The sequence below is a fragment of the Micromys minutus genome (genome assembly GCF_963924665.1).
Source record: "Micromys minutus genome assembly, chromosome: 15".
NCBI classification, from domain to species: domain Eukaryota; kingdom Metazoa; phylum Chordata; class Mammalia; order Rodentia; family Muridae; genus Micromys; species Micromys minutus.
The window spans coordinates 37,073,576-37,084,147 of NC_137984.1; the positions used below are offsets into that span (position 1 = coordinate 37,073,576).

The 10,572-nt window shown below is 39.6% G+C and overlaps 1 pseudogene across 1 annotated transcript in view; it reads left to right on the top strand.

The window, feature by feature from the left end:
• LOC308430443 (large ribosomal subunit protein uL1-like) overlaps positions 1 to 726 on the top strand; it is a 112,556-nt pseudogene extending 111,830 nt beyond the window's left edge. Inside the window, exon 3 of the transcript in view lies at positions 414 to 726. The product of the transcript in view is annotated as a large ribosomal subunit protein uL1-like (transcript). The remainder of the gene's footprint in view (positions 1 to 413) is intronic.
• Positions 727 to 10,572: the final 9,846 nt, after the last annotated feature.

Here is a 10,572-nt window from a genome sequence, read left to right on the forward strand (position 1 = left end):
GACTAGCCAGCCAGCTAGTCTTGGGATGTTATCCAGGCTCTGCCTTTCCAGAGGTGGACTTACCAGCATGTACCACCACACCTAGCTTTTTGTATGTGTTTCTTGGTGATCTAAACTCAAGGCATCATGATTGTTTGGCAATCACTTTGCCAACTGAGCCCTCTTTCCAAACCCAAATGCTTCTGTGTGATTCTTTTGGCATCCAGGAAAACAATAAAAGCACCTTTTCTTCTCTTCTCTTTTCTTTTCTTTTTTTAAAAAAGATCATATACGGTAGTTGCACAATAGCATTTTCATATGTATGCCTTCAGATGCAAAAATTAAAACGTATCTATTCCCCCCCCCACAGGTATATAAACCATTTATTAACAGCAAAGGCCCAGAGACTAATTTCTTCTTGGGTACACCCACAGTACGGCCCCTGTGGCCAGTGTTCTTGGTGTGCTGACCTCGGACACGAAGACCTCAGAAGTGGCACAGCCCCCTATGGGCTTGAATTTTCATCAGGCGCTCCAGGTCCTCACACAGCTTGTGTCTGGACCGTTGGCCAGAACCTGGCTGTATTTCTATTCTTTGCTGATTTCCCAGTTTGGGGTTCCCATGCCATTTGTGAGGAAGCTGATACTCAGTGCAATGAGGACTCCTGAGTTGGGAGCCTGTACCTTCGAGCTTGTCATAGACCCACCCATGTTTACAAAACACAAGCCATGCACTGAAATGAAATGAAGCCAGTGCCCGCTCAGGAAGCATCAGGGATGCCCACCAAATGGCACGTACTCTTTGACCTCATCTGAAACTACTCCCAAAGAGAACTCTGCCACACAATTCTTGAATTCCATAATTTGAAAACTGAGAGACTAAGGGATGGCTGACTGTGGTAGTCAATCAGAAACAGCTCAGTCTCATTCTATTTTACATCTTTCCAGTTGCACTAATGTCATAAGGCAGGACCAGCCGAAAGCTATAAGGGCAATTTAAGAAGTGAGATGATTCCGCATTTTTCCCATTAGCTGAGTCTTTGTGAGCCGCAAATACTTCTTTCCAGTTTCTCCTCCCTCCAAAAGAGCAGGTGCCTTCTGATCACTAGGAGGGTATAATGAGAAAACACACAAAACTTCCAAAAGGATGCTTCTGAAAAGGAACACATTTTCATGCCATGATCTGCAAATACTCAGCGCTCCTATATGCTGACATCTTAAGCTATTGTTTAGTTATTATAGACATCAGCATTCTGGACTTGTTTGTTCATTTGTTTGGGTTAAGCTTCAGTTTAGTTTCTTTGAGACAGGTGTCATGTAGCCCATGCTGGCCTCGAACTTGCTATGTAGTTGAGGATGACATTGAATTTCTGATCTATCACCTAAGAGTTAGGTTTACATACAGGAAACCCCAAGGTTAGGCAACCCCCTGACTTGCAGGGACTCTGTGAAATTTGTTAATGCTCTATTTCTTACAACAGCTTAAAGAAATGTCAGGTTACAGAAGAAAAGCAAGACTGAAGAGAGGAGCTTCTGAAGTCACACAGAGGACAGACAGGAAGTGACTTGGGATTTTCACTGGGTAATCTGGGAACAGATCTCAATCCTCTTATACCTTGCACATGTATCCATCTTTACAAAACGTGACATAGGAAAAGAGATGTCCGTGAAGGCTGAGGAACTACCCTCGTGGTATGGACTGTTAGATGGCATTGTCACTCCTTAAAAGTGACAGTTTTAGTTAGTGACAGTTGAAGTTAGTGTTTAGAGAGGAACTCCAGGTCAACTACAAACATCCAGGGCATGTATGCCACCTCTAAGTGAGTCTGGCAACAGCAAGCCCTCAGGTTCGACCTGGATTGAGTAAGGGGTCTAGGTGGTTTGCTATTGTTCTAATTATACACCAGAGAGAATCGTACCCCTTTCTATACAGTATGCCCCATTGGACTTTGGGTAATTCAAAAGAAAACCTGAGGATTTTCCAGAAATGACCTCATACAATTCACCCCCTCAGTGAACAAATAAGACAGATAATTTAAATTGCTATCTTCATAGGAGTTGTGGTACATGCCTTTAATCCCAGCAAAGGCAGAAGGATCTCTGTGAGTTTAAGGCCACTTTGGTCTACATGGCAAAGTCTAGGTCAGCAAGGACTATAAGATTAAAACCCTGTCTCAAAAACAACAAAAATCTCACCTTCAAATTTGCAAATACTTTTTATTTAATAAAGTTTTAATAATTTGGGATTTTCCAATTCCCGAGAAGTGAAAGAATTTCTGAATTAAAATGATTCATAAACAAATGGTAAGTTTTTTTGACTTCCAAAAATTACAAATGACTTTTGGATAAGCGTCATCCAAAAGTGGGCAGTGCAGTTTCTATGTTAAGTTAGTACATCAGATAAATTTAATACCCTCTCATCTGCAAAGCCCCATCCATGTAATGGTAAAAGGTTACAGAAAAGCTTTAACTCTGCCAATTTCTATCAATAAAAGATATTTCTCAACATTTAAAACTTAAATATGCTTTAATGGCTTCATAGAAGTATAAGAGTTGTATATATATATATATATATATATATATATATATATATATATATATATATATATTAATGAAGTACAGTAAGATTTGTGCATGTGTGTATGTAGGTGCATATATGCCATGGTATACATGCAAATGTCAGAAGACAACTTTCAAGTGTCACTCTTCAGTTTCACTTTGCTTAAGACAACATCAGTTCTTTGATGCTTTATGTGCTAGGCTGGCTGGCTAGTGAGCTTCCAGGAATACCCAGTGTCTCTCTTACATCTTACCATAGAAGTTCTAGAATTACAGGAGTATGCTTTGGGGATCAGAACTTAGGTCCTCACACTTGTATGGCAAGTGATTTCATCCACTGTGTCGTCTCCCCAGCCCCCATGTGATGTTTTGATACATGCATGCATTATTTAATGTGTAAATGGTTAAACCTACTCATCTATGTGAGCATTTATCATTTCCCTGTGGTTAAAACACTCAAAATGGCAGCTGGAGAGATGCCATGGCTGTTAGGAATACTTGTTGCTCTTCCAAAGGACCTGAGTTCATTGCCTGGCTCACAGATTCTTGTAATTCCACTTCCAGAGGGTATGACACTCTTTTCTGGCCTCTGCAGGTACACACACACACACACACACACACACACGTTAAAATTAAATAAAATATTTTTTAAAACATTAGCACTCAAAATGCTTTGTTCCAGTTCATCATGATCCACAATCACCCAACTATACAAATAGCTCACCAAATTTCATATTTATCTAACTTACTTACCCACTGATCCCTTCCCCTCAAGCAGCATCTATCATCTATAAACTTCTACAAAAACAACAAATTCAGACTCTATATCTGGGTGAAGTTGTGAGGTTCCCAGGACCAGTCTCAGCTTGGGAGAGGGTCCTGAGGAAGGAGTGTTTGGGAGCATCAGAAGAACAACTTAAAGTCAGTGATGGATGCTCTGGCAGCTCTGTGATCTGCTTGAGATAGCTCTCTTTTGAAGACCAAAGTCCAGTCTTTTATTTAGCACAATCTACTTCCTTAGGAATTCCATTTTAATGCAATCATTTTCCCAGGTTCATTGCATGAATCAGCATTTTATGACCTTAGCCCTTTGACTCTAAAGCCAGAGCCACATAAGCCAAAAGCTGCCTAGTTCTGTTTCTTGCTAGAGCTGGAACACGGCCCCACTGTTCTATAGATTATCACCGACTTTCTATTTTCCAACTCCTTCCCTGACTAAACTTGGCTTTCCTGGAACTTGCTCTATAGACAGACCTTGAACTCAGACATCTACATGGTTCTGTCTCCTAAATGCTGAGATTAAAGTCATGTACTACCATGCCTGGACCTAAGCTTTTTTTTTTTTTCTTTTTCTACCTAGAACTTGCTCTGACCCAGGCTGGCCTTGAACTCTGAGATCTGCTCACCTTTGTCTCCTAGAATTAAAGGTGTATACCACCATGACTGAGCCTAAACTTTTCATGACCACTATTTCTCAAGGTCCAGATCAAATGCCTATGTCTTCCAGCCTCAAGATCTGGATCACATGTCGCCCTCCATTTCTGGATTGTAGTTTATTCCAGATTAAAAGGCCAAACTAGTCTTTATTCAACTGCAAACATAAATAATAAGCTTACAGCCTGATGGGATGTACCCTGACATCACCTTTCCCTAAATCTCTTTATTTCCTTCCTTAATATTTCTATGACAAAGTTGGCTCATTATTACAGCTGCCTCTCACCTTTCAGGTCCATGAGGTCCCTCAAACAATTCAAATTGAATCCATCCTGTAAAGAACAGCTTTTACATTGATTTATATCTCATGTTTTCAGAATTCTTTCCCACAGTCTTAAGGGCTGTCCTGAAGATCACAACATTGCCATTTTGCTAAGGAACACTAGGTACATTCTTGCTTCCTTCAATTTTGCTGTTTCTGATTATCATGGAGTCATTAACTTTGTCAGGGCAAACATTCCCTGATAACCTTGGCAGGGAGAACATTCCCTGAAAGAGGAACATAACATAAAGTATAAACATTATTACATAAACAAGCCTTATACCTACAGCAAATGTCAGCATCCCCTGCTTAGTTCTGCTCCAAGGGTGGGGACCAGGTTACACCTTTACAGTTACATACATATGTTCCATGGTCATACCAGATATATCTGCAGTTCATGTCACCTTGTGCATGTCTGATTTCATTTATACAATACTCTCCATTCATGTCATCACAAATAACAGAATTTCATTTTTTCTCAGGATTCAATATTTCATCTAGTATCACACCACATATTTGCTCACCATTAATCAATCACCTGACAAATGCTTACATAGTGTTCTAGTGCACAAGAGAGACAGATATCTCTTCAACATTCTGAGTTCAATTCCTTTGTGTAAATACCCAGGAGTACTGTTTTTAGGTCATACAGTACACATATTCTTAATTGTTGGAGGAACCTGTATAGTATTTCCCATAATGGCTATAGTACCGTACACTCCCCCCAACTTTGTACAAAGGTTTTTTTTCTCTGTGTAATTATCAGCGATTGTTATCTTTGTCTCTTGGCCCACAGCCATGGTTATTAAAATAAGGTGACAGCTCATTTTGGTTTGATTTATTTTTTTTTGACTATTAATTATGTTAGACATCTTTTTTACAGATATGTTTGTCATTTGCATATCTTCTTTTAGAATACTATTGGACCTATTGCTTATTTTTTATTGTATTTTGTAATATGTTATTGAGATTTAGGCTCCTTATGATACTGGGCAGTAGGCTCTTATTTCAGGGAAGCTGTAAAGCTGAGCTAAATCACTTCCCACTTAAAGGGAACAAAGCTTTAAGCAGGAGGAGCTTCAGCTCAAGAGATAATGAGAACTAACTCTCCCATCAACAGTGGGTAGAAGGGTTTTCTTTACATTGGAGTTTAGCTGATGCTTGGTAATTGCCCACTGGTTCTAGGCATGGAGGCAAAACATGTTTTTCTGCTTTGGCCAGCATCCTGGCCTGACTTATTTGACTAAGGCAGTGGTTTTAATTCAGGAACTTCTGATGTCATTGTCATACATAAACATCCTGGTCCCATAGTTTGGTCTGTGCTTCATGATAAGGCTGAAGGAATTTCAGTGCTTGAATTGGAGAAAGAGGATCAAGGAAACACAGCTCTTCCACCAGCCAAGTTCATCCTGTTACAGCCTTGCACAAAACATTTGCTAAATGATAAGATGAGGATATACAGAGCTGAGTCTGAGTTAACTGTTTTAGGGAAGCAATGGGGAGGAATAATGTAAAGAGAGACACCAAGGCCTTTGTATTTTCTAAATTACCCACCAGCCCTCATTCAAGAGCGACTTTGAGAAATAGGCAATGTTTTTTTGTTTTGTTCTTTTTTTTTCTTTTTATTTTTTAGTTTCATTGTTGTAATGCCTTCAAGATTCTGTGAAGTAACCTGGCTAATTGCTGACAAACTACACTTCCGAGATCTTATCTCAGAGCCAGAAGATTAATCAGAAGATTAATCCATCATGCAACTTAAATTGTTCAACTTGAAAGAGCTTTTTTGATTTTTCAATTGTTTGTTCCCAGGAAGATTGGGTATGCAGTATTGGGGTAGAATTTAACATTAAAACATGGTTATTTCAAAGAGCTTTGTCAAGGGAGTAACTTAAAAGAGCAGAGAAAAAATGGGTGGAATGCAATAGAGAAAGATAGCCTATGTCAACCTCTGACCTCCACAGGCTTCTGTGCAAATTCATGCTACACACACTACCACACACACCCACACATTCTATCTACATGCATACACACATAATATACAAGCACACACTGAATACATTCAATTTTCCTTTTGTTAAAAAGCTTGCTGTAACCAAAGTAGGAATACTAAATGTCATTGTAGTGGTTTTATTGAGAATGGTTCATATGTTTAGTTCCAAGTTAGTAGAACTGTGTGAGAATTGTTAGGATATGTGGCCTTGTTAGAGGAAGAATGTCACTGGGAGTAGTCTTTAAGGTTTCAAAAGCCCATTCCAGGCTCAGTCTCTTTCTCTTTCCCTACCCTAAGTATGTAAAGCTCTCAGCTACTGCTCCAATGCCATGCCTGTCTGCTTCCTGCTATGATGCTCATGGACTAACCCTCTAATACTGTAAGCAATAACCTAATAAATGCTTTCTTTTATGAAGGTTCTTATTGTTGTTCTTGTTGTTGTTTGGCTTGGTTTGGTTTGGTTGTGGTATCTCGCTCTTCATAGCAATAGAACAGTCACTAAGACAGCATATGTTGGATAACAACATTAGGTATAAAATATACACTCTGAACTCACATGCATATAAAAAAGCAACTAAATATACAAATAAGTAAGAAACAAGACAAATCTTTGTGCAGAAGAATTTCTAGTGAATTGCACAGATCTGTGGAGGCAAACTCTCCACTTCCTAAAGATTACCTCATTCAAATTGTGCCATAGACTAGATGAAAAGTCAAATAAAACCAACAGTCCCAAAACTAGACGAGAACTGCATTAGTAAACTTTCAACATCTGCTGTCATGAGTCATTTGGACAGTTTATGACCTTGAGCGAAATGAAGACAGCAGTTTCCTCGGTAGACTTAGTATGGAAAGCTAAGGTGTGGTAACCTGAGGTGTCAACTTAATGGGATTCACACCTGGAAGACACACCTCTGGGTGTTTTTATCTAACTGAAGGCGGGAAGACCCCCTCTGAATGTGGGCAACAGTATTCCGTGGGCTGAGCTTCTGGACCAAATCAAAAGTGCAAAAGGAGAGGATGAGCTGAGCACCAGCATGTCTCTCTGCTTCTTGACTGCAGCCCCAATGTGAGCAACCCCATTATCCTTCCAGCCCATGCCTTCCTCACTGTGATGGACCAGAGTCCCAAACTTGCATTTTCTTCCTCTAAGGTGTTTCTGTCTGATATTTCTTCCTCATTGCAGTGAGAAAAGTAAGCATAGCATACTTTTCCATAGCATCTGAGCATGCTTATAGGGCTGTCAGTCATCATAAAAAGGAGGCTTGAAATTTTACTGCACTGCAGACCCAGCTGATGGAGACAGTATGAAAGCTGACAAGGTGTCCTAGGTGAGGTGCTGTGTTGGTAAACTTTTGTGTGCGTGTGCTACTTTGTTGTTTAAAGGTATACTTTGGGACTGTTTTATTGGGTTTTTATATCTACCATCCTTCTAAACCCTATTTCACCTTAATCATTCCAACACCTTCCATCCAACACTAGGTAGGAAAGAAAGATAGATAGAGGGAAAAGGGAGCACATATCTCACTAGACTACTTTCTGCTGGTTAGTGGTGTTAAGTTCCTTGGGATGAGTCCAGTCTTCACCATTAGGATATCCAATCTCTTCTTGATGTCTTCTTGCTCTTGACCACTTGACAAGCCATGACAGGAACCAGCAGCAGCAAAAGAAGCAGCAGCATCCTCAGGGCAGGTGCCTGGCCCCTCTCTGGTCTCTGGTATTTATACCTTCTCAAAAATTTTGAGAATTCCAAATGTCACACACTCACAGAACTTATCTGTAGCTGGCAAAAGTCATGCCCTTGCTAGTACATGAGGCAAATCATAGTCACCTGCTGTGAAGCAGCCTCTTATCCCACACCCAGAATGAAAACAAAACATACATAACATAACTGTGTTGTTTAAGAAACTAAAATTCTTACTACAGTTCTGGAATAGAAAAGTCATGGTAGCTAAAGAAGTTGGGATAAATGTCAGATCTGGTTAATGTCAGTACTGGTTAATTAACTATAGCAAATGTCCCAGGCAAACTGAAGAGGAGTTCTTCATACTATTAGTTCAATGTTTCTTGGAATATAAAACTGTTCTAAAAATAAAATATACTAGCTAATACCCAAAACTGGATCATCCAAATCTGAAGAAATTATCAACATACCCATGAGGGAGGCTGAAGTCAAGAGTACTCATCAGTGGAAAGAAACCTAATTAGATGGCAAATTACTTGAGATCACATTGTCTCTTAATTATGTGATGTTTAAAACACTCATAAACAAGTGTTTCGATTTGGTATAAGGGCCTCATATGTGGTGTGAGGGTTAATTTGAAATGGAACAGCACAGATATCGCTGTGGTTTTGTGTCTAATAGTTCACCCTTGTTTCTTTTAGCCTAGAGCAGATGCAGTATTCATTTAAGAGTTTGGCTTGCACCTTACATGATGTGTTGTGTGTCTGTATGGTTATGTTTTCCTGTCATTACAAATTGGCTGTAGAATAGTCATTGTATCCTATTTACAAAGCAAACCCAATTTGAGGAAAAAAAAAATAATTGAAAATAAGATGTTGTTCACTAGGGACTTTTTTCTCCCATGATCTTCCAATATGTCTTACTTTTTTTCATCAGAATTTAAACTACATCAGCATCATTTTGTACAGCCTTAGAAAGAAAACACACAGAAAAATTGATGGCTATGTTTCTTTTCTATAGTCATAAATATTTATGGTTACTTTCTCATATACATGTGGGAGAAAGGCCCATATGGGGTTCTACAGAAGCTGGGGCACAACTTCCAAAGTGTCTATGTAGCTGTAGGCTTTCCTCCCATGCCCAAGTTCCCAGAAATAATGACTGGGGATAAATTACATATGAATAAATGCCCAGGCCAATAGCCTCGGCTGTGTTCCCCAACTAGTTCATACCTTAGTCATCCAGATTTTCTATTTTATGAGTGCCACCTGGCTGGTTACCTGGTTCCTAGTTTCATGTGACCATCTTCCTCTGTGTCTGGGGCAAATCTCCCTTTCCTGCACCTGCCTATTTCCCAGAATTCCCACCCACCAACCCACCTCTCTCTCTCTCTCTCTCTCTCTCTCTCTCTCTCTCTCTCTCTCTCTCTCTCTCTCTCTGTGTGTGTGTGTGTGTGTGTGTGTGTGTGTGTGCTAGATTCTCTACCTTCTCATCCTGCCTCAGCTCTTTAGCCATAAGTATTTTTTGGCCTCTGCCTCTGCCCCTCCCCCTACCGGGTTCCCAAGTGTATCCCTAATACAGCTTAACCTCTTTTTGCATCCTCTGCATTGCTTCATGAGCCCCTTCTGAAGGTAACAGGATGCAAGTGTGAGAGGCAGAAGCCATGGTTAGAAGAGCTCCAGTCTGTTGATCTAAAACAGAGTACGGCACAACTCAAATTCTAACGTAAAAATAAAAATTGTCCCTGTATTATATTTTTACTGCAGGCATTTACTTCACAGTTGTATCATAGTGACTAAGTGTGGCTTCTTACGTTCTCTAGTTCACATGTGCTCCACTGAATGGAAAGACATAAACCCAAGCAGTCAGAGAAAAATGAGTTTATTTATAGTGAGGTTTTCCTCTTCATCTAGATTTTTAATGATGGTGTCATAAGTTGTGGGAGTAACCAAACTTACCAAGAATATCCATGCAAAATGCCTCAGTTACTCAAACACATCAGGCCCTTTCATGTGGAAATGCAAATCAATACTCCAGGGAAAGACTGGTCAGCCTCTGATCACCGGATCATTTCAAGGACCTTGAGAAGAGCTGAAAAACAGTCACTAAATGTGGTTTTTCACTCCCCCCTACACACACAGTTAACTAAAGGCTTTATAAATCTTGGAATGTTTTAACTTAAAATACTGCTAATTTAGCATTTCAAAGAAATGGATGAAATCTAGAATTCTTAATAATCCCAAATCTTTTAATTTAGTCATAGTCAAAAATAGAAAGTTAGATGACATTTATTTAGAATCAGAAAAAAATAAACAAAAAAACCTCCTAAACTACCTCAGAAACAAAGCCATGACACACCCCCAGTACAGCAGCACTGGGCATGAGAAAGAGTTCTTACTCAGAATGCACTTTGTGTTAGAATAAAATGATGGTCAAACAGGACTGACAGGATGTGGACTCAGAAGCCCTCCAGTCACCAGAAAGGATGTGCTGAGAAGAGCCAATGGATGTTTATTTTAAGTTAAAATAGTTCAGAGAAGAAATTTCTCATCACAACTAAAGAATGAGAATTCTGCTTGATATGACATACCTTTGTGGTTTTCAC